Here is a 25,370-nt window from a genome sequence, read left to right as displayed (position 1 = left end):
ACACTCCCTACTGGGGATGTGCCCTCAACCAATGTACATGCCCTTGACCGGAATCAAACCTGGGACCTTTCAGTCCGCAGACTGACACTCTATCCACTGAGCCAAACCGGTCTCGGCAAAACAACCCTTTTTAAAAAGACTGTTTTTGAGTACTTTTAGGTTCACAGCAAAATTGAGAAAAAGGTACAGAGGTTTTTCATGTGTCCCTACCTCTACATACATACACTCTCTCATTATAAACATCCCCAATAATTCATGAACCTGCATTGACACATCACAATCATCCAAGGACTCTAGTTTACATTAGGGTTCACTCTTTGTGTTGTAAGTTTTATGGATTTAGACAAATGCATTATGACATGTAACTATCATTTTAATATACAAAATAGTTTCACTGCCTTAAAAAACCCTCTATTCAAATTTCCCCCTTCCCAGTCCCTGACAACCACTGATATTTTTAACGTCTCCATAGTTTTTTATGCCTTTTCCAGGGTGTCATATAGGAATCATATATAGTGTGGAGCTTTTTCACTTAGTAATATACATTTTAGTTTTCTCCCTGACTTTTTACCGCTTGATAGCTCCTTCATTTTTAGCATTGAATAATATTCCATTGCCTGGATGTACAAAATATCATTTATCCATTTATCTACCAAAGGACCTCTTGGCAGTTTCTAAGCATTGACAGCCATAATTAAAGCTGCTATAAGCATTGATGTACAGGTTTTTGTGTGGACATAAGTTTTTAACTCTTTTGGGTAAATATCAAGGAGCCCAATTCTTATATTGCAGGGTAAAAGTATGTTTAGTTTTATAAGAAACCACCAAACTGTCTTCCAAAAGAATCATATTTTGCATTCCCACCAGCAATTAATGACCATTTCTGTTGCTCCATATTCTTGCTAGCACATAGTGTTGCCAGGGTTCTGGATTTTGGCAATTCTAATAAGTATGTAATGCTATCTCGTTTTTGTTTTTTTTAATTTGTATTTCCTTACTGACATATGAGGTGGAGCATCTTTTCAATATTATGATATGCCATCTGTATATCTTCTTTGGTGAAATATCTGTTAAGTTCTTCCCATTTTTAAATCTGGCTGTTCATTTCCATGGAATTTTCATATTTCTGAATTTTAAGAGTTTTTTTCTACATATTGCATAATAGTCCTTGATCAGATAGGTCTTTTTTCAAATATTTTCTCCCAGTCTGTGACTTGTCTTGTTATTCTGTTGACAAGGTCTTTTACAAAGCAAAGGTTTTTAACTTTAATGAAGTCTCCTTTTTTATTACTCTTTCATGGATTGTGTATTTGGTATTGTCTCTAAAAAAATAACTATTATATTTTATATCTGGCTTTTCTCCTATGCTAGTTTGGAGAATTATTTTTTTATAGTTAGGTCAGCAATTTCCTTTTTAGTTAATTTTTATGAAGAATATATAACTATATCTAGATTTTATGTTTTTTGTTTTTCATGTGAATGTCTACTCGTTCCTGCATCACTTGTTGAAAAGACTTATTTTTGCTCTAATGTATTGTCAGACTTTTAAAATTTCGCTAGAATGGAGTTATAGGTTTTTTTTTTTGTTTTTTTGTTTGTTTTTTGTTTGTTTGTTTTTTTTTTTTTTGTGTGTGTGTGTGTGTGTGTGTGTGTGTTGTCAATTCTAATCAGACTATTTTTTACACATTTTACACTGTAAAATTTTACAGAATAATAACAAAATTCACAGTGTTTCCAATGATTTACAAAAGATGAAAATACAAAACGCTGAGGGAGTAATTATGCAGTGGAATGCCAGCATAACAAAATCGAATCTTTGTTTTCTGGGGATGCACAGCCCTGAGCTAAAAATAAGTCAGCTTTCTTCTTCTGGCTCAGCCACTAGGTCACTCCAGGTCCTTTGATAAACACTGAATCTTCCAGAACTTCACCTTCCTTCTCTGTAAAATGAAATTAGAGGCTTGACCAAAATAATCTTTAAAAATCCTTGTAGTACACATGTTCTCCCATTTTGAATACTCCCTCTTCCCTTTCTGTCTTTCTGACTCTGTCTTTTTTATCTTCTCTTCTGCTTTCTTTTTCTCTTATTATTCATTTTTTCTTTTTGTCTACTCTTTATTTCATTGAGAGAAAGAGAGAGAGAAAGAGAGAGAGAGAAAGAGAAAGAAAGAAAGAGAGAACAAAAAATTCCCATTGTAATAAAAGTGCAATTTGTGTTTAACAAATTATTCAATTTTGAGAAATTTCTGATCCATAATAAATTTAAAGGTGAACATTTTTTCTCTTTAAATTAAAAAATATTTTATTATAATAAATTAAGAGCTGGTAATTGATCTAAAATAGAATACACTACTTTTTTTAGACTTGGCTTGACAACTAGTTAGAAACAGACTCTCTCTCTCTCTCTCTCTCTCTCTCTCTCTCTATCTCTCTCTCTCTCTCTCTCTCTCTCTCTCTATATATATATATATATATATATATATATATATATACACCAAGTGTAAAGTTTAAGTACACTTGTATTGGGTTTAATGAATATCTTGTTTAAAATACTGATGTTGGCAAACAAGCGCTAAAAAGATAATCATTTATTTTTGTTCATATCAATATAAATACGTGTGTTATTAATAGTGAATTTGCTTAACTTCTTATTTTTGACACTGGTGAATGTTTTGAAGGAGCAGTTATGGATACATTTTCTACAGACATGCTTTATAGACACCATCCTGTTATCCATTAGTCCACTGTCCCTCAATTTATATTAAAATTGACTTCTGCACTTATCTGATGCCACAGACTCTCCTTCCCCTATCTTTTAGTAAGATTGCCTTTTTTGTTCAGGACATCTCAGTTGGTATCAGTAAAGATAGAGTGGATACCCTAGGGGACATGGAGAGTGACAGAGATAGCAATATATATTTCCTAAAAATTTCAGGCCCTTTATTCTAATTTTTAACCCTAGAGTCCTAGTTGTTGGGCTGCTTTCAGATGGGTCTAATTTTGTATCTTGCCATCACCTCTTTCCCCAGGATATTATGTTAAAGTTGCCTTTTCATATGGTTTTCTCTCTGTTATTTCATAAACCAATTGAGATAAATAAATTAGTCTTTTTATCTTTGCCTGGCCATTAAATGATCTGGGACACAATAAGCACTTAAATCTTCATTTAACAAATAATTAACGGAAAAATGACATTGGATTATGCTACATTTATTATTTTCTATGATTTGAGCCCAATAAAAACTAGCACTGAATGGTATGCATATTTAACCTTGAAGATAATTCTATCTTTGCACTATGACATCTATATTTAAAAAAATTATGAAAATGCTAAATGGAACAAAATGTTTGCACAATCCTCACTAACAATATTTAGAGAATGTATGTAATGGCCATCAAGCAAGCAGCACTTGCATGGAAAATGCTGAGCATCCTCACATTCATTCTTCTGTGCGTTCTCATGCAATTACACATTTGTTTCTCAATCATATATTTATTCGACATTTATTAAGCAACAGTTTTTTTTTTGTTCGTTTTTTTTTTAACCAGGACTGAGAACTAGAGGTAAAAAGCAGTTTATTATCTTAAGAAATAGCTATTGTTTTCTGATTAAAAAAGTGGAAATTACATATGTATAGACACATTTTCATACACAAAAATATATTAGACTTCTTTTAAAGAAAAAAATTATATAAAACATAATGGTGTCCTGAGGAGTTTATATAAGAAGAATGAAGGACTACTGGGTCCATTTCAATGCAGGAGAGGCTAAATGAAACTTTGCCTCTGGTACGCTAACTGCATACATCTATAGGACATCTCCCAGAAAGTTAATAACCATGTGTTAGAAAGGCATGTAGGATGTAAGAAGAGGATTGCTTCCCCATTCTTATTGAAAGTATACTGAATAGGATTGACCTCACATACTCTTGTGAATCTTCTGTATTCACATTACTTCAATGAAAAGTGTACAGTTGTAAAAACTTGGTATATGTTCTTATACCAAAGATCACTTTTAAAAATCAAGCAAAAGCATAAATAAGCATACATTTTATACCAACACTGTAAATTCCATTTTCTACCTCTCTGCCCAAAGTAGTTGCTTCTCTCTAGCCATGAACTGTCTACAACCTATATCCCTTCAACTGTCCACTCAATAAACCCAGATGTACTGATGTTCTTCCATGCTGTACAGAGCTCTGATTCTTTTCCCCTCTAATCAAGGGAGAGAGCCAGTGTTCCCCAGCTACTTTCAATCCAGAAGAAAAAGTGACACATGAGAAGGAACAGGCAAGAATGTGCAGAGATGGAAGTGGTATAATCAAGTGAGATTCATTCCTACCCTCCAATAGGCATACAGCATTAAATTTTCTCTGTTGAATTTACAGAATGCTTCACCTGATTTCAGTAGTCATTTTTTTTTTAAAAAAGATATGTATATTTATTGATTTCAGAGAGGGAAAGAGAAATAGAAAGATCAATGATGAGAATCAGTAATTGACTGCCTCCTGCACATCCTAGTGGGGATCAAGCCCATAACTAGGGCATGTGCTCTGTTTGGGAATCAAACCTGGGACCTCTTGGTCCATGTGACCGCCAGCGCTCAATCCACTGAGCCAACACAGCCGGGTGGTAGTCATTTATTTATTGTTTTATTTTCCTGGGAACGTTTTCTTTGCTCCCTTCTGAGCCAAATCACCATGAACCAAATTACCTATGATGTGCTGCTGTTCCTGTGGTTTGAAGAAATCCCCAACATCATGAAGTTCAGATGTGAATGTAGAAAAGAGGGAGGGGGATCTAAACTCTTTTTCTCTTGTGGGTCACAGAATATTTGGAAGGGAAAAACACCTGTATGCCTTCTTTGGAGAAGTGTCTATCTATAATATCCAGGTCCTTTACCCATTTTGTAATTGGATTGTTTGTCTTCCTGGTGTTGAGTTGTGTAAGTTCTTTATGTATTTTGGAAATTAACTTCTTATCAGAAGTATCATTGCCAAATATGTTGTCCCATACAGTGAGTTCCCTTTTCATTTTATTGATGGTTTATTTATTTATTTATTTATTTATTTATTTATTTATTTAGTGCAGAAGCTTTTTAGTTTGGTGCAGTAATCATTTTATATTTCCCCTTGTTTCTCTTGCCTTAGGAGATGTATCAGCAAAAAAACCTGCTATGATCGATGTCTGAGATTGTACTGCCTGTGTTTTCTTCTAGAATTTATATGGTTTTGCCACTTACATTTAAGTCTTTTGTACATTTTGAGTTTGGCACAATGAGATATCAACTCATTTCTGTTAGAATGGTAACCATCAATAATTCAACATATGCTGGCAAAGATGTGAAGAAAAGGGAATCCTGGTGTAGAATGCAGACTAGTGCAGCCACTGTGAAAAACTATATGGGGTTTCCTCAAAAAATTAAAATTGAACTGCCTTTCGACCAGGTGATCTTACTTCTGGGAGTTTATCCTAAGAAGCCCAAAACACAAATCAGAAAGAATACATGCACCCCTATGTTCATAGCAATATTATGTATAATAGTCAAGATTCTGGAAACAGTCCGAATGCCCACATCAGCTTCACATTCAAAGCCTTCTGCAATCTGATCCCACTTTAAATATTGACCTAATACAATAAACCCCTATATTGCAATGCAAAAGTCAGATAGTTCCCAATTGTAGGTGGCAGGTACCACCCAGGGGAATATCCACTCCCTGATAGACTTTTCCTTATTATTCAATTATTTTTTTTTCTTTTTTTAGAATTTTTGAATGTGAGAATGTGTTTGTATGTAATATAATCTTTTAAAGATGCCTGATTAAAGGAAAACTAGTTTTCTGAGGAATGGGATGATTGCATGTGGCTATAATATAAGACAGTGTGTAAGGCTTATGGTTGAAATGGTCAGATCTATGGATTCAAGATCAAAGCTAATGCTCTGTGACTTTGAGTATAGACATTATCTGTAGTGAAGCTTCTGATGCTTTCTTTTTCATTTTTGTTTTTTGGGATTTAAAAAAATAATAGATAAAATGGAATGAGATAAAAGATTATAGAAAATTTGATATAAATGAGAGTTGGTTCTTTTATTTCAGGGGTATTATCAAATCAAGTAAAAACAAATTTTTATGAGGTTAAAGAAATAGTAAAATGGGAAAAAAGTTTTTTGTGTTTTTTTCTTTTCTGTGGGAGTATTTAATTTTCTTTTTGTATTTTACTTTCAAAAAGAGAAGTACCAATAATGTAATCTACAGCAGCCTTTTACCATAGAAAATTAACAGTAAGAATAAAGAGCAGAAAAAATTATTCTTTTTTCTCTCAAAACACCATTAAGTTATTCAATGATTTCATGAAATTCTATTTAAAATATATAAATCTAGCCAAATAATCATTTCCTGCTCCTAGTTAAAGTGCTTCTATTATACTTTCTATAAGAAAAAAAACATATTTATTCAGGAATTTTAGAACACATTATGGCAATGTGTCATACTAAGCAAAATTGTATGTGATTGTTGCCAATCTTAACTTATTTAAATATATTTAGAATTATTAATGCTGATCATATTGCTTAAATATAGTTTTCTACTGATTAAGTGAAATGTTTATGATCTTAGGGAATCAGACCTATAAAAATGAATTAATTATATCATTGTTAGTATTGGATAATTTGATTTAATTAATTGGATAATTGGATAATTGATTTCAGAGAGGAAAGGAGAGGAAGAGAGAAATAGAAACATCAAGATGAGAGAGAATTATTGATAGGCTGCCTCCTATACTCCCCACATTGGGGATCTAGCCAGCAACCCAGGCCTGTGTGCTCTGATTGGGAATGGAACCATGACCTCCTGGTTCATAGTTCAAGCTCAACCACTGAGCTATGCCAGCCAAGCACATTATAGATTTTAAATGTACTTTGAAATGCAATACATGTTTTCAGAAAGTGAGCTATATGTTACAGTAGAATGTTCAATGAAAAGGAGCTCAGAGTTTATCCCTACAATGCCACTATCACGCTGTGTGCATTAGTATTGAAGCTTCAGTAAAGTCATTTATTAAGAAAGGTATATAGGTGAAAATATTTCAATAATAACCTCAAAATCTATTTTTTATGTGATCAAAAATCTTTGAGAGCTTTAAGATTTTTCTGTACTACTAAGTATATGATTTATGCCATCCTGTAAAGCAGTGTAGTGTTGTTACTCACCATTCTCCCTATGATCTAATGTTTATGATCAGAATTTCTCTATTCTCCTGAAGAGGATCTATTTTTTACAAAAAAATGTATGTTTCCTGAAACAACATATATCAAAACAAAATGGCAGGTTACCAAATCAAAAGTTACAGGTATGATTTTATTATAGTGAGAGTTATTTGCATAATTAACATTCTATTCATTTTTAATATAATAGTACAATGTAAATTAAGCCTTGGAGCTTGTCTGTGTAGTTGAGTATTGTTCTATTCACTCATCTTTCACAGCTGTTACATCTTAACTTTTAGTATAAATTCATTTTTAACAGAATTGTAACTGTTATACTTATTATTCTAAAGATAAGTTCCAAAGTATTCTAGGACAATATAGAGCATGTAATGTTAATTTTTTTATCTCCATATAGCTCATCATTTTTCTTTAATTAAGTAGAAAAAGCAAGTTTCAATAGAATCAGTATAAATCCTCATGTTTGTGGAGATTTCTCTTGAGCATATTAAACTTAATCAACAAATCTATTAATAGTTAGATTTTAAATCCAGTTAATAGTTTAGGAAAGTTGTATTGTACAGTTATTCTTATTAAATAAAAGTCATATAATTCTTTTATTTAAAATGATAATCAGAAATTCTGATAATAAGCATTGCAAAATAAGGACAATGGCAAGTATAGTCACAACATTGCCCTCATAAACTATGACAATAACTCATAAACTTAGCAATATGGAAAAATCTTGAAGCAGTCAACATTTTTTTTATGACATAAAAAATTCAGTTGGATGTTCCTATTGAAGTAATTTCACCTATTTGCTTTCCACTCTATAAATAAACTGTCATTTATTTGTGTAAGATAAAACTTCCTATTATTAAATTATTATTTGATATCACAAAGTTGAAGAAAAAACCTTAATTATTTAATTACAAAACCAGCTCACATCTTTAGTGAAAATCATATTTATGTGCTAATTTTTTTTAAGTTTAGTGTAACAATATAATTTTGTAGGGCTTTAATCTCAGTGTTACTTTATTTAACATAAAATATATTTACCATTATAGTACGTAAAAATCTATAAAATGAGATTCTGAATGTGAAAAACAAAGCATTTGAAATAACTTGTCTTCAATGTCTTTAAACCCTTCCCAGAAAGTTATAGCTCAATAGACTGTTATCCTATATGAGAGGCCTGGTGCATGAGATTCATGCACAGGGTGGGTGGTCCCCTCAGCCCGGCCTATGCCCTCTCAGTCTAGGACCCCCTGGGGGTACCCATCTGCTGGCTTGGGCTCAATCCCCCAGGGTCCTTTGCCTCTTACTGCCCGCCTACAGCAGGGATGGGAGAGGCTCCCATCACTGCCACTGTGCTTGCCAGCCATGAGCCAGACTTCTGGCTTTGCAGTGATCCCTCTATAGTAGTGCACTGACCACAAGGAGATAGTTCCTGCATTGAGTGTCTGCCTCCTGGTAGTTAGTGTGTGTTATAGCGACCAGTTATTTCTGCCATTTGCTCGATGTGCATGAAATTCGTGCACCAGGCCTCTAGTGTTTTTATAAGTACATGTTCAAGAAGTTATGTGGTCTCTGGAGCATGTGATTGTCTTCATTTTATTTCCCTGCATCCTGAAACCACACATCTGATGCTCCCAGGGTTCATACCAAATCACTACATCAAGACTGGTCTCCTTTTACTTTTGGAGAAAACAAATAAAGAACACCAAGACATTGTTATTCACATGTACATTCTTAGGGCCTTGGCTTGATTTGAATAGAGTAAAATTGTTAAGAAATAATAAATCCAAAGAACAGAAACAGCAATCTTAAATTTTTAAACTGCCTGATAATAATATATTTTATATAATAGTTTAAAATGTTTCCACTCACATATTTATTTGCTCAATTCAATTAAATAAAGTGTTTGAGTATATACAAAGAATTACTTTTTGCTTTTATTTGTATATTTTACAGCCCATCTATTTTATTATCACCAAAATGAACTAATTTTCAACATCATTTAACATAACCATTTTCTCTCCACAGAATTCCAACATGCCAGAATTTTTTGGATTCTAAAATATAACTGAAGAGTTAAATAATTTTAATTATATCAGTATGTAAGACTTATCATTGAAAATCTCTATGGCCAATCAAAATTTATTTGAATGTGTAACTGCATGTCCTACAAGCATAGCAACCACAATCCTATATAATAAATATGTAATATGCAAATGGTCATTACACCATGAAGCATAATGACTGACCAAGTAATGATTGGGTCACAGATCAGCAGGAGGGTGGGGCAGTGAACTACAATACAAGCCAGTGGTGGAGAGCTACAGGAGAGAGTAGGGTAGCAAGCTATGAGGAGGGGCTGGAGGGAGGGAAGTGGGGGGAGCTGCAGGAAGGTGGGGCAGTGGACAGAGAGCTAGGGCAGCAGCAAGCTATTGGCAAGCTAATGGCATATGAATTCATGTGCAGGGCTACTAGTTATAAATAATATTTTTCATTTCCCCTTTACACTCATGAAGGCAGATCAGACTGTTATATAAGAGTGTAATTTCAAAACTGAATATTTTGTTGCTTTGTCTTTCCCAAATAATCTATTTTGGAAGGTTAAGTACAAAATTGTCTGGGGGTCATGAAAATTTAACCTAATAATAGAGTAATATGCAAAGTAACCATCACTCTGCTACACAAGCCATGCCCACCAGCCAATCAGAGTGAGTATGCGAAGTAACCCAACAAAGGTGGCGGTTAATTGGCATACAGGGAGGGAGGAGTATAGACTGAAGACAGCATAGAAGGAAGAGGGAGGGAAAGTGGAAAGCAAGGCAGCTGCGGCTCCTTGAGGGAAAGCACTGGCAGCGTGTGTGGAGCGGGGCGGGGTGAGGTATGCAGCAGTGGCACACGTGGCTGCAGAGGCAGCAGCAGCGGGAGGCAGCAGGAGTGGTGGGCTTGGTGGGCCAGACATGCAGGATGAGGCACGCAGTGGTAGTGGCAGCACACATGACTGTGAAGAAAGTGGAAGCAGCGGCCGTGGGGGTGGTGGGGCAGGCAGAATGGGTGGGGCATGCTCATCCACCCCACCCTGCTCCACCCTGCCCACTGTAGCAGGAGAGGTCGGGGAGGGGAGTGGGACAGAAGAGGTGGAGCTGGCAGGAGGGAAGCCCGCCAGAAGTCTTTCAGGAATATCCCTGCAACAGGTGCCTAGTATTAACATAATGATAAATTTTAATGTGTCTTTTGCTTAAAACTTTTGTGAATAGAAGTATTTATTGAGAATACTTAGACATGCTTAGAGATCTCAGAATCCTTTATTGCATAGTAAAGTCCACCATCTCATCTAGAAAACAATAAAGGCATTTTTAAAAAAGTTTTTTTGAGTATAGCTGTTAATATCATTTTTCTCTCTCTCACTGAAAATGAGCCTTTACAATTTATGGGGGGGAAAAAACACACAAAAAAATGAACACTTGAAAAATAATTACTCACCTGCCCAAGGGCCAGTGTTTATTAGAAACATTTTCAAAAATATCTAGACTACAAATATTTTTTCAGCTTTATAAATATTTGAAAAACATGAGTCTTTGCTATAAAAGAAAACACTTTACCTTTCAATAAACTTTACAAGCTCCAAATAGGTAGGACGGGATGCTATGGAGCCAAAGGGAGAAAAAAAATAAAACTGGAGCCCAATTATGGGTCTATGGCTTTGGGATAATGTTGATAATTAATTATATTTAAAGTTACATAGGTCATAAAACCATCATAATAGCATAAATTCATTTTTGAGAATTATTTTGGCCGTTTAATCTCAATTAAATGGCCAAATTTAATAAAATGATTAATTACCATTTCATTTTATAGTTTATCATTTTATAGTTTATTTTTTAAAAATATATTTTATTGATTTTGTACATTGAGGAAGGGAGAGAGATAGTTAGAAACATGGATGAGAGAGAGCCATCGATCAGTTGCCTCTTGCACACCCCCTAATGGGGATATGCCCACAACCAAGGTACATGCCCTTGACTGGAATCGAACCCGGGACCTTTCAGTCCCCAAGCCCATGCTCTATCCATTGAGCCAAACCGGTTTCGGCAACATTTTATAGTTTAAAATGTTTCCACTCACATGTTTATTTGGCCATCCACTTTTAGCCACTAGCTCTCTGACACTTCCTGTAGCTCCCTCCTCCCCTCTCCCCCACCCCCCCTCATGCACCTTCAATAGCTTGCTGCCCTGGCCCTTTCTGTAGCTCTCCACCACACTCTTGTAGCTCAATGCCCCACCCTCCTGCTTTTCCATGATCCCATGATCCGGTCATTACGTGGTCAGTCATTATGCTTCATGGTGTAAAGACCATTTGCCTATTACATCTTTATTATATAGGATTGCTATTGCTATGCTAGAAGGACATGCTGTTACACATTCAAATAAATTTTGATTGGCCACAGAGAGAGATTTTCAATGACAAGTCTTACGTACTGATATAATTAAAACTATTTAACTCTTCAGTTATATTTTAGAATCCAAAAAATTCTGGCATGTTGGCATTCCGTGGAGGGAAAATGATTATGTTAAGTGATGTTGAAAATTAGTTCATTTTGGTGTTAATAAAATAGATAATAAAAATTAATTCGGCTAATTTTTCAATCTAAGAAAATTAATATAGTTGTTGAGCACTTGCTATATGCCAGACACTGTGGCAAATATTCAAATTATATTGTATTCATTATATGTATTTAATGCATCCTGAGTTCCAAAAGATAAATGTGTTGTTGTTTTTTTTAATATATTTTATTGACTTTTTACAGAGAGGAAGGAAGAGAGATAGAAAGCTAGAAACATCGATGAGAGAGAAAAATCGACCAGCTGCCTTCTGCACACCCCCTACTGGGGATGTGCCCACAAGGAAGGTACATGCCTTTGACCGGAATCAAACCCTGGACCTTTCAGTCTGCAGACCAACGCTCTACCGTTGAGCCAAACCAGTTTCAGCAGATAAATGTTATTACTGACCAATTTTAGGAATGAAGATTCAGCAATATGGAAAGTTTTAGTTAATTATCCCATGATAACACAGTTAATAAGTGGTAAAATCCTGATTCATCTATCTTGGAAGCTTTTATTTATCATTCGCATATATGATCTGTCAAAAAGCCTCAGTGGAAAAGGTCCTTCCTTATTGATGCACTGAATCCCATGCTTATAAATTACCTTAATGTCTATCTTATCTAATGCCCCCAAGAACATGGTTGAATCCCACTCCACAATACCCACAGCCCACCTGCAGATAAACATTTCCAAGAACAAAAGCTGATCCTAGCCCTCCCTATCTTTGGGTCATTTCCTGAGACATTTGTATTAATGCCAGACAATATTTCAAGCTTTCAAGATTCAACCACAAACTGAAAGGCACCATTATTAGTTCCACTGAATTTACATATTAATGGAAGAGTTAATAAAAACCAAATAAAAAGGAAATGAAATATTAATAATGGCTTTGAAGAATCCAAAACACGATGATGAGATGAAAACTGAGAGGAAATGTATTTGAAATTGGATTGTTACAGGCCTTTCTAAGAACATTTAAACTAAAAATGAATGATAGTCCGGGTGGTGTGGCTCAGCAGTTGAACACAGACCAAGAAATCAAGAAGGCATAGATCCATTCCTAATTAGGGGACGTGCAGGGTTGTGGGCTCAATCCCCAGTAGAGAGCTTGAAGGAGGCAGCTGATCCATAACCTTCCCCTCTTATTAATGTTTCTATTTCCTTATTCCTTTCCTTCCCTCTCTCGCTAAAACAAAATCAATAAAAAACATAATTTAAAAAATAAAATAAAACTGGAATGATATAGAAACTCTTATTATTTGAAGATGGGGAACTATTCCATTAAGTGGGAAAAGAAAACCTCCTGAAGATTTCTTAAGGCAGGATACAAACATGATCTAGTCTAGGAAAAGAGAGAAGGTCTGTGTGTCTGAAGAAAGGATTCTGTCAGGGGAGCTGTAGGAGGAGGTGGGAGAGATCTTTAGTGTTGAGCCAATGATAACAGGCCAGAATGGAAATAGAAGCCTGTTGCAGTTAGATGGTGTTATCATGGACTAAGTTTGTAGCAGTGAAGATGGTAAGTGGATAATTTCTAAACATGTTTTGGAGGTAGAACTCACAGGTCTTGTTCATAAATTGTATATATAGGAAAAGAAAAAAAAGTATAAATAAAAACACAAAATAATAGCCCTAGCCAGTTTGGTTCAGTGGATAGTGCGTCGGTCTGTGGACTGAAGGATCCGGGGTTCGATTTCAATAAAAGGCACGCACCTTGGTTGTGGGCTCTATCCCCAGTGGGGGGCATGCAGGAGGCAGCTGATCAGTGATTCTCTCTCAACATTTGGTGTTTCTATCTCTCTCCCTCTCCCTTCTTTAAAATCAGTAAACATATATTTAAACACACACACACACAAACACACACACACACACACACACACACACACAAAACAATAGATAGTTGGTTGCCTCTTAAGTTTTTCATTTGAGCAAAAGAATGTTTTTAATTTAATTTACTAATGGACACTGACCATCATAAGATGAGGTTTAGTTTGTGAAGAAATCAAGATTTTAGTTTTGGTATTGTAAGACTGGAGATATCTGTTAGATATAGAAGATGAAACCTGCCTATGTTTTTGTATCCTTCCTATTTCCTCCCCCACTATTTCTACCTTTTAGTACCAGAGTGATAAGACTAATATCTCTTCTGCATGGCAGCACTTAAAATATTGGAAGTGTTCTGCTTACAGTTGATATTAATCTTCCTTCCAGTGTTTGTCTTAAGACATGTTTCCCTCACCATTTTGCTTTTCTTTTTCCTGGATATGTTCCAATTTGCTTATACCATCCAAAGAGGGGCGGAGAACGGAACATCACTGAACAAAGGGGAACTTGAGAGTTATTTTAAAGAAGAGGATTTTAATGGTCACATCACAATGTGTCTAGCATCCTCATTCTAAGAAGTAACAGATGAACAGAACCTAGCATATAAAATTTGATTTGCTATCACTTTAGAAATATTCATTACTTAACTTTATTAGTTTAGAATGAGAATAGGTTGTTAGATAAATAGGGAGCATACTATTTCATCTGGTTGGTAGCTTGTAGTTGTGTACTCAGGAGAAGGACCTGGGATTCTGTATTAATTTTTTTATCTAGGGCTACCAGAACAAAATACCACAGTCTGGGTGGTTTAAATACCATAATTTTTTTCTCACAGTTCAGGAGGCTGGAAGTCCAAGATCCAGTTATTGGTCCATTGGGTTTCTTCTGAGGCCTCACTCCTTATTTTGCTGTGTCTTAATCCAATAAATAGTATGTGCCTATTTATCTACCAACCTATCCTCATCTAAACTAATAAAGTTAAGTAATGAATATTTCTCAAGTGATAACAGATAAAATTCTATATGCTAGGTTCTGTTCATCTGTTACTTCTTAGAATGAGGGGCTAGACACATTGTGATATGATCATTAAAATCCTCTTTAAAATAACTTTCAAGTTCCCCTTTGTTCAGTGATATTTTGTTCTCCACCCCTCATTGGATGTTATAAGCAAATCGGTACATATCCAGAAGCGAGAAAAATGGAACGATGAGGGAAGCATGTTTTAAAACTATTTCCTTGCTATGTCTTTAAATGCCCCCAGTATCTCTTCCTCCTCTTAGAAGGGCACCAATTCTATTGGAATAGGATCCCATTTTTATGACCTTTATAATCTTAATTACCTTTGTAAAGGCCCTATTTCGAAATGCAGTAATATTGAGTATTAAGACTTCAACTACGAATCAGTGGGAGGCACCATTTAAGCCATACCAGGTGCCCATGGAAGGATTTCTGGCTCTGGGGAGATAAATATTGAAGGAGTATGATAAAAGCATATGGTTTCGTGCACCAAAGAGAGTGACATTCCTTGGGTTTAGCACAAAGTGGGACAGTATATACACTGTCTTAATCCAAGTCTGGATGAAACATAGACTATGTTAATATATTCAGAATTTTAATGTGATCTTTAAATTACAAAATACATTTCAAACAAGGAACTGAAAAATCCCTCAATTTTGGATATTTGCCTTGACCTAGGTAATGAAGAAAAGCAACAATATGGTACCAGAACTAGATATAGGGGCCCAGTATCCAAACTTGTAGACTCAGCTGAATTGTGCATTAATTCGTGTACCTTTCTTTAATAAAAGCAGCTTGAGTTTGAGCACATTTAAATCTGACAAACTGTCATATTACTAGAACCTGATACAACTAGGATTGCCTTCAAATATTGGAAATTTTTCTCTATGAAACAGGAATGAGGCGTGTTTTACATGCCAAAAGGGAGAGCTAAAACCATTTGGGGGGGAGCCACAGGGAAGTTGCAAAGACTGTTTCAACAATTATATTATCGAACTTGTTAATGTTTTCTGCAGGAGAATAAACAAGTTGAGCAGCCACTTAGAGAAAAAAGCACACAGGGAAAAATCAAACTCTGATTAGAAAATAGAACTTCATGAGCTCCAAAGATTCTGCCAGCTCTGAAACCTAACTTTCTTCAAAAGAAAGCCTTCAGAGTTTAACTCACAATCTATGAAAAAACAGGTTTTTTGAAATACTAAGCAAAGGTAGAAATGATATTAATCAATAATTTTTCAGCTCATGATTGAGAATTCAAAGTTGCCAACTTATAATCAAACCTATTAATGTTTCCACATTCAAAATTCTCTCTTAAAATCTAATAAAATATTAAAAGAATATAATTTTATTTTCCCTCCTTAAATATGGAAAATAATATTTATAGCATACAAACATGAGGTTTAGAGACAGAGTTTTTTAATTTAAAAGTTTTCAAGAACTCAAGCTATCTTTAAAGTTATAAATATGTTTGAATGGTCAAACTTGCTTCTCTAACTAGAACAAAACAGTTTATCAAAAGTAAGTAGGCTTGACCAACATAGATTAGTAATTGTCAACCTATGAACCAGGAGGTCACAGTTCTATTCCAGATCAGTGCATATGTCCAGGTTGTGGGCTCAATCCCCAATGTGGAACATCAGACAGCTGATCAATGATTCTCTCTCATCATTGATGTTCCTATCTCTCTCCTTCTCTCCTTCTCCATTCTTCTCTGAAAAAAAAAAAGCATATATATGCCATTTTATAACTGAGTTATAGAATGAAAGAAAACAATGGGAGAAATTAATCCTTTTTCCACTTCAACCACCCAGACCTACCTATCTGATAGATGGATATAATGAGGAAGGGGGCCAAGAGATGCCAGGAGTTGGGGAGGTGAGAGAGTGAAGTAAGATGGCTCTACCAAAATGACACGCAGCCTATACCTCAGACTATACCTAGGTAGATATTTTGCAGATATTGGTGCAATTATTCATTGGAGTCATTATCCACAGGATCCATTTCACTGAATCCATCTGATTTGCAAATATCTGAGGAGAACAAAATTTTCCCCTGAATGTTGTCCTGACACAGGGGTAGGAAATTGGAAAGATAGATTCAATCCATGGTACTTCCTTTTTTCTTCACATCCTCAAATATATTGTATTCCTTTTAAGTAACTAACAAAAAGTATCTCATTAAAGCATAACATGTTTTAGGCAATATTCAGATAGGCTGCATTCATTTTACTCAACTCTTATTGAATCTATTCTAAACTACAATTCATCTTTCTATGTTAATCATTAGAGAGCAAATGTAAGGAGTTTTGTAATAGCCATAACTAAACATATTCCTTTGATATTTAAGTAGGCTATCAGATATTCTCACAGTATTGTGAAACAATATATACTAATATTTAAAATAAATTCTTGTGTTTACAGGTATTAGGAAATAAATAGTAATTAGTAGGTCAACATATCATTTCTTTCTACAAAAGAAATCATAAATGTTCTCTGGTGTAAGCATATTCAATTATATACATGTACACTTCAAATTTTATTTTTATATTATTAACATTAGCTTAATCACACAAATATGAACCAGATTTTGTAGTTTTTGGCATTGAAAAAAATTTTTTAGTCATCATGCAAAAGAGGTTTTTTCTTAACTCTCTTTATTAAAAAATTTTTTTGCTATACATTTTTAATTCTCAAAGGAAGATATTAAGAATGCAGAAGATAAATAAAATTATTTTATAGACCATTTCATTTGATATGCATATATGATATGGGTAATAAAAATCAATATGAGAATATAATCTTACTTAATAATAGAGAAACATGTAAATTGACCTTACCTCAGCTATGCCCACAGCCAATCAGAGTGAGTATGCAAATTAACCCAACAAAGATGGCGGTTAATTTGCATACATACCTGGGTCCCAGGAATCTCCTCAGCACCCAAGTCACTCCTAGCCTACCATCTGAGCAGGGCCAAGCTTTGATGGGAGGGGTAAGGGAGGGGCAAGAGATGCTTGCATCCCAAAACTAAAGCCTGGGCGGAGGCTTTAGGCTTGGGAAGGGGATAAGCCTGCAACCAAATGCAGACAATCTAGAAGTCAGTGCTGGGTTGCCCAACTGCAGCCTGGCTACCTAGCACTGACTGCCCAGATGGCTAAGACCCAGAAAGTGAGTCACGGTCTGATCTGCAGCCTCAGTGGAAGTGTTGATCAGTGTACTTATCTCTTTCTCTTTTTCTTTCTGAACTTCTCCAGCAACCAGGCTTTTTTTTTCTCTCCCTGCCTCCATGGGGGCTACTATTAAGCCCGCCTCTTTGATCAGGCCCAGAGATAGGCCTAGAGATGCTGACTGGCATAGGAACCAACCAATTAGAACTAAAGGTGGGTGCTGTGGTGAGTAAATGGCTGCCTAGGCAGTGGAGCTTTTGACACTGGCATAATAACAGACCAATCAGAACCAAATTGGTCATCAGAGGAGGGCAGTTGGGGGAAACATCAGTCCTGTAGGAGAGGGCAGTTAGGGGTGATCAGGTTGGCAGGCAGAGGCAGTTAGGGTCAATCAGGCAGACAGGCAGGTGAGCAGTTAGGAGCCAGTGGTCCCAGATTGTGAGAGGGATGTCTGACTGCTGGTTTGGGCCTGATCCCTGGGATTGGGCCTAAAATGGCAGTCAGATATTCTGCAAGGGGTCCTCTATTGGAGAGGGTGCAGGATGAGTTGAAGGGAAACCCCACTCTGTACATGAATTTCATGCACTCGACCTCCAGTTTGAATATAAATATGACTATAAAAATGGTGTAGTTAAACTAATAAATTTCTCTGAAATGCATGGGACATTTCTCTGATAGGACAATGAACACATAATGAATGTGTACTATATCAGAGTTGCCTCAAGGCAGAAAGAAAAATTATCTATTGTTTTCTACAGGACTTTATGGGGGAAGGGTTACTGTTTGATGAACACTAGCAGACAAAACAAAACACAAAAGTAATGAGATAAAGAACACTTTATACATTCATATGGTGAACAGACTGAGTTGTAAACACTCTTCCAATCAATGTACTTTAAGTTTCAAAATCTATTTCAAGAAGTTTAATAGGCTTGCATTTAATTCATGCTCTTTTAAAACTGTTTAATAGGAAAAATAAAAGTTGTTAACTTCTATTTGTCCAACTACAAATTTTATTTCTTCCTATTGATAAAAGTAAAATGTATATGGTATAGTATATTTTATGTTGTATGTTATTCCAATCCATCTATTATTTTATTAATATATTAGAGGCCTGGTGCATGAATTCGTGCATAGGTGGGGTCCCTCTGGGTGGCCTGCAGGGATTCTGCCAAAACCCACAGTGCAATGCTGCCTGCAGCTCCTATCTGCTGTTCCTGCTCATCCCGGCCCCACTGTGCCTGCCATGATTGATCAGGAGAGGTTTGCACTGCTGCAGCAGTGGTCACCAGCCATGAGTCCTGCATCTGGCACCCTCCCAAGGGCAAGGCTTGGGGGTTCAGGCTGAAACCAGCTCTCTGACATCCCCCAAGGGTTCCCAGATTGTGAGAGGGCACAAGCCAGGCTGAGAGAACCCATGGGTGCACAATCAGGGTCAGGGAGGAGTGTGGGAAGTTGCCCAATCAGGGAGAAACTGTGGGAGGGCTTCAGGGCATGTCCAGCCTATCTCGCTCAGTCCTGATCAGCCAGACTCTATTGAGGAAAATCATAAAGTGACTAAATATACTAAAGGAATATTTAGAACTAATTACATGTATCTCAAACTACAGAAACACAGGTTAAATTTTTATTACCAAACTAGGGGCCCAGTGCACGAATTCATGCACCTTGAAAGAAACTGTGGGCCACAAGGCTGTGGTGGGCACAAGGGTGAGTCTTGGCCCATCCTCAATACCTACGCCTAGTCCCTCCCACCTCAGTCCTCTGTCTGCTGGCAGACCTGCTTCTGCCACTCCCCTGTGCTGACAGCACTGGCCCTGCTCACACCCATGAACAGCATGGAGAAATTGGAGCCAGTGCCAGTAGCAGGTGTGAGCAGTGGTTCTGGTGCAGCTGTGTGTTTAAACGGGGCTAGGGCTGGCAGTGGATGCAAGAAGTAGCTGCTGGCCCCGATCACCCCTCAAGAGCAGGGGGAAGTGAAGAAGTCCTGAGGGGTGATCAGGGCTGGTAGCCACCACTGGCATGTGCTGTCGGCACTGAGTGATTGGGGCCAGTGCCAGGCACCAGCAGCAGGTGCAAGTGAGGCCAGGCCAGCAGTGAGTGCAAGCAAGGCCAGTGCCTGCAGCAATTGTGAGCACCTGGCAGGACCACAGTGCACAGGAGCAAAGAATTTTCACTAACCTCGAGACTCACCCCAATGACAGTGACCAGCATCCCACCTTGGTCTAGTACCTCCACTTACGTGCTCCACCATTCTGTCATGGCTGATGCCCACCATGTCTGCACAAACCCCTGGTGGTCAGTGCACGTCATAGTGACCAGTTGTTTGGTTGTTCAGTTGTTCTGCTGTTTGGTCTACTTGCATATTAGGGTTTTACATATATAGATATTTTTCAAGAGTTGATTATATTTTAGTTGATTTGAGTATATCTGGTGAAGTAACTTTCTTTACTTCTCTTGATTCATGTTCATCTAAGAATACATGGTGAGTTTATGGATTGTACTACTTAATTTTATTCTTCTAAAATTCTTTTGTCTGCAAGACTATAAATGCTATTTACAATAATAATAACATCAGGCCTATATATTATTATTATTATCCAGTCTTACCACCCTTACTGCAAATAAAGCAAATCTGCATTTCTTTATTAATTTTTCTTTTTTAAAATTGATTTGATTTTTGGAGAGAGAGGAAGGGGGAGAGAGAGAGAAACATTGAAGTGAGATAGAAACATGGATCAGTTGCTTCCAGTACACATCCAGACCAGGTATTGAACCTGTAGCATAGGTATGTGCCAAATCAGAATTGAACCTACAATCTTCCAGGTTAATGCTCCAACCAACTGAGCCACAATGGCCAGGGCTTGCTCATTATTTTTTATTTTTGCTTTTTACATGACTTCCTAATTTATTCACTTATCTCTGTTATTATGTTGTCTTCTCTAATTTGAGTTCTCTTTGCACTGATTTACTTTTTATTATAGTAAGCTTACTAAGTTCCTATTATAAATTATATATTCTTCCATCTATGTTTTCAACAACTGTATTTCATTTTCATTCTCTATGATATTCTATCTTACTGTATTTCCTTTGGCTATGACTTAGTCTCTTTTCCATTTCCAATTCATGCTGTTTAAAAAATATTAGTGTATCTCCTCATTTTTTGTCAGTCATTAATACAAATTAATGCTGTTTTCCTTCCTGGTGTTTTGTTATTTATTTTTATTTTCAGCTGTTTTATGTCACTAGTAACTTTCCAATTACCAAATCACATAAGTAGTTTTCAGACTGCCTTTCTGCAACACATAGCTGACTTTAGATATGTGCACCTCTTGTTTCTGGATTCTTTTGCTCAACCTTTTCTAGAAGATTTATCTGTGTTGCAATTTTTTGAGTACATTGTTTATTTCTTTTGCATTACAACATTGCATTTTATAAATATATAATTCATACATCTATCTTATGGTGATAGTCATTTGGGGTGAATAGGATTGAGGCTATTACAGTGTTTCCATGAATATTCATGGTCACATCTTTTACTGAGTATACACAATTCTGTTGAGCATATAAAATTGCTGAGTCATAGAGGATATATGCATTCAACTTGAGAAGGTACAGCAAAATAGATTTCCAAAGTATTTGAAAGTAATTCATATTGCTACCAGCAGTGTCTGGTAATTCTACCTCTCAGCTTATGGTGATGTTAGTCATTTTCATTTTAGCATCTTTAGGTGATGCAGTGGTAACTTAATTTTATTTGCATCTTTTCTGATGATTAATGAAATGGGTACATTTTTAAAAAATATATTGTACTGATTGTTTGCAGAGAGGAATGGAGAGATATAGAGAGCCAGAAACATCAATGCAAGAGAAACACCAACCAGCTGCTTCCTGCACAACCCCCACTGGGGATGTGCCTGCAACCAAGGTACATACCCTTGATTGGAATCAAACCCCGACCCCTTAGTCTGCAGGCTGATGCTCTAGCCACTGAGCCAAACTGGTTTTGGCAGAAATGGGTACATTATTTATTGTTCATCTGAATAATCTATTTTTGAAGTGCTTAATCATTTGCCTATACTCTTTTTTATTGGTTGATAGCTGGTTGATAGCTTTTATTTAAGCATTTCCTTTATCTTTCATCACATATGTCAAATATATTTTCTCCCTCTGTTCCTTAAATTTTCCCTCTTCTACTGGTATCTATTAACAACTAGTAATTCTTAATTTTAATGCAGTGTAACCAATCATTATTTTTTTTTAAGTTGCTAATACTTTTTGTCCCAACAAATCTTTGCCTACTCATAGCTCATAAATACATAGTCCTATGGTTATCTTCTAAAAGTCTTATTACTTAACTTTGACATTTAGAACTACAATCCTTCTGGAATGGTTTTTGTTCATGGTGTAAGAGAGAGTCCCAAATTTATTTATATTTTAATATGGATTCCAAATAACCTCGCACCATTTATTCAAAAGATCATCATCTTTCACTACATACTGTGGTGGCACCAATGCCATAAAGCAAAATCTGCCAGGATTTTTATTTGAATTCATTTGCCTCTGTATAGATTAATTATGTATGTTATTCTTTTGCTTCATAATTTTTCATTACTTTTGTATTGTGATAGATGCTCACTATGAGGCACTGGGAATTCCTATTGTTAGGTATTGCAAAGTCGTTTTTAGTCACATAAAAAGGCTGATATTTTTCTTAGGTATGGAATGATACGGGAGGACTTTTTTTTTTTAGGATGTTTTGCATTCTGTCACTTTAATGAGTTCATAATATTTCTTTAGAGAGTCATTTTTATGTAAGCATGATTTTAAATATGTCTAATGATTTCCGCATGCTTTTCTGCTATCTTGGTACTTTGTCCAAAATTGCAATTAAGTAGTTCCGTCAAGAGGGCAGCATGAAATCCCAAACTGTTTTTCCAGTGAGATATAAAAGTCCTAAACTCTCATTAAGTATTATTAACTTCTTTGCCATTTCAATTTTTATTTTTATTACCTATAAACATTTGGCTGTGTTAGTAATATTGATAATGAGTATGCATATTAACACTATGCATATTTGATTTGAATAAGTCTCTGTTTAAATTGGGTGGAGAAAGACCACATTGGGAAAGGAATACTGATTCTTATTTAGAGATTTAATATCTCTAACAGAGCTTCTTCAGGCTATAACCATCTCAGTGGAGTTAGCCAGAACAGAATTCCACAAAAGTCAGAAAAGCTCATATGATGTCCTTGAGACAATAGATCTCAAAAAAGTTTCATGTATACCAAATTATAAGGCCTCTTTTTTCCACAACTAGATATATCTCAAGCCCTCCTGAATTCATACTAGTTTAAAATTTCAGGAGTTGGTGGTAGGCAGGATAAAAATACAGTCTTCTTACTACTCCTGGACGAATATCCAATGGATGGCCATTAGAATATAGTGTTCTCAGTTGCTGAAATGGATTTTATTATGTCTCTTCATGTTCAAGACAGGGGACCTGGGGGCCATACATTTTCCTCCTATATGGAACAGTTTAACTTCTACAAGTTGTTTTCTCTCATTATCTCATTTTATGTTGGCTGTTTAAGAAGCTACAGGTACTTAAAATTTTTCATTAAGAGAATAATGGGTAGCGTTCATGAGATCTCCACAGTATCATCAAAACCGCCTCTTGCCCCTTAAGTTGCCGATTCCCTGATAACAATATTCAACTTGAGAAGCTGCAATAAAGACAAATCTGTATCCTTGGCTCTCAAATCATTAAATAAAGATCACAACTAATTGACAAAATATAGATCAAGAACAACTTTTTAAGCTATCAAACTTGCAGAAAACACAAAACTAGATACTGCCTATTGTTAACAAAAGCATGGAAATGCTTGCAAAATCTATGTTAAACCCTAATATGCAAATAGACCAAACGGTTGAACAACCAAGCAACCTGTCACCATGATGTGTGCTGACTACAAGGGAGCACGCATGGAATATGGTGGGTGTCCACAGCAGGCATTGGCCACAGCAGGATGGTGGAGCAGGTGAGCAGGGCCACTCACCCAAGGTGGGGCTCCAGTCACTGTCATCAGTAACCCTCTGGTGGTGACTGAAAATTTTTTGCTCCCATGCACTGCGGTCCCACCAGGTGCTTGCACCTGCTGCAGGTGCTGGCCCATTTGCACCTACTGCTGGCATCAGAGTTGCAGCTTGCACCCACTGCAGGCCTGGTGCCAGCCCCAATCACTTGGTGCTGTTAGCAGGTACAGTCGGCAGCTGCCAGCTCTGATTGCCCCTCAGGGCTTCTCTACCTTCCCCTCCTCCTAAGGGGCAATCAGGGTTGGGTTCCACCTCTGGCACCAGCTGCCAGTGCCCAGCTCTGGTCCTGATCACTTGGAACCATCCGCAGGTGCGAATGGCAGCTGCTGGCCCTGATGGTCCCTGAGGTTTTCTCCACCTCCCACTGCTCATGAAAGGCGATTGGGGCAGCAGCCACCACTGGCATCCACTGACGGTGCCAACCCCACTTGCATCTGCCACTGGCACTAGCCCCAATAGCTCTGCACCAACAGCAGGTGAAAGCGGGGCCAGCACAGTCAGTATGTGAGAGCAGCAGTGGCAGGAGCAGGGCTGCCAGCTGACAGGAGACTTGGGGGCCATAGTGGGAAGGGCCGTGCAGGGGAACAGAGGATGTGCTGAGAACCACCCACTGCATCCTCACAGCCCAAAGTTCCTTTCGAGGTTCACAAATTTGTGCACTGGGCCCCTAGTCGTAAAGAACACTAAAACTCTGTAGAGTGCAATTGATAGCATGTTTTCAAGTTGAAAATGCACATTCACTAGACACAGAAAGTCTATTCTAGGAATGTATTTTATAGATGTAATTATAAAAGTGCATAAAATAATATAAATAGTTATGCCTATTGCTTGTAATAGCAAATGACTAGAAGCAACCTAACCATCTATCAACGAATAATTAGTGACATAAATTATAATATATCCATACAATGGAATACTATCGATATAAACCCATTAAAGAGAAAGAGCTAGATTACTGTTCTGGGACAAACACACACACACACACACACACACACACACACACACACACACACAATCTCACTTGAGGAGTGGGAAATTCTATAAAGCCAGGCAGCTTTTCAACTATGTAGTAAACTACTAACTAAGCTAATAAAAATTGGAATGAGTAATACTATACACTGTATTTCTCTATAGACACTTTGCTACAGGAATATTGTGCAGTATTTATAACATCATGACAGCAATAAAATAAAACCTACTCTTCCTAAGTTCAAATGTTATCACCATTAGTGTCCTAAATAGTGGCCAGGCTCTATTTGATTTTTAATGTAATATATTGTAATTAACCCGGGCAAAAATACAGAGTAATAGTGAGTGGGTAGTGTTACATAATCAAAATCCCAAGGCTACAAATTATAAAATTTTGCCTTATGCAGCAGGCTGTGATAGAAGGCATCCCATTCAAAATTCAGAAATAAACACTTTTCTATCCTGTTAATTAT

Source organism: Pipistrellus kuhlii, unplaced genomic scaffold (genome assembly GCF_014108245.1).
Source record: "Pipistrellus kuhlii isolate mPipKuh1 unplaced genomic scaffold, mPipKuh1.p scaffold_m20_p_9, whole genome shotgun sequence".
In the NCBI taxonomy this organism is placed as follows: Eukaryota; Metazoa; Chordata; class Mammalia; order Chiroptera; family Vespertilionidae; genus Pipistrellus; species Pipistrellus kuhlii.
Note: the sequence above shows the minus strand (reverse complement) of the source record.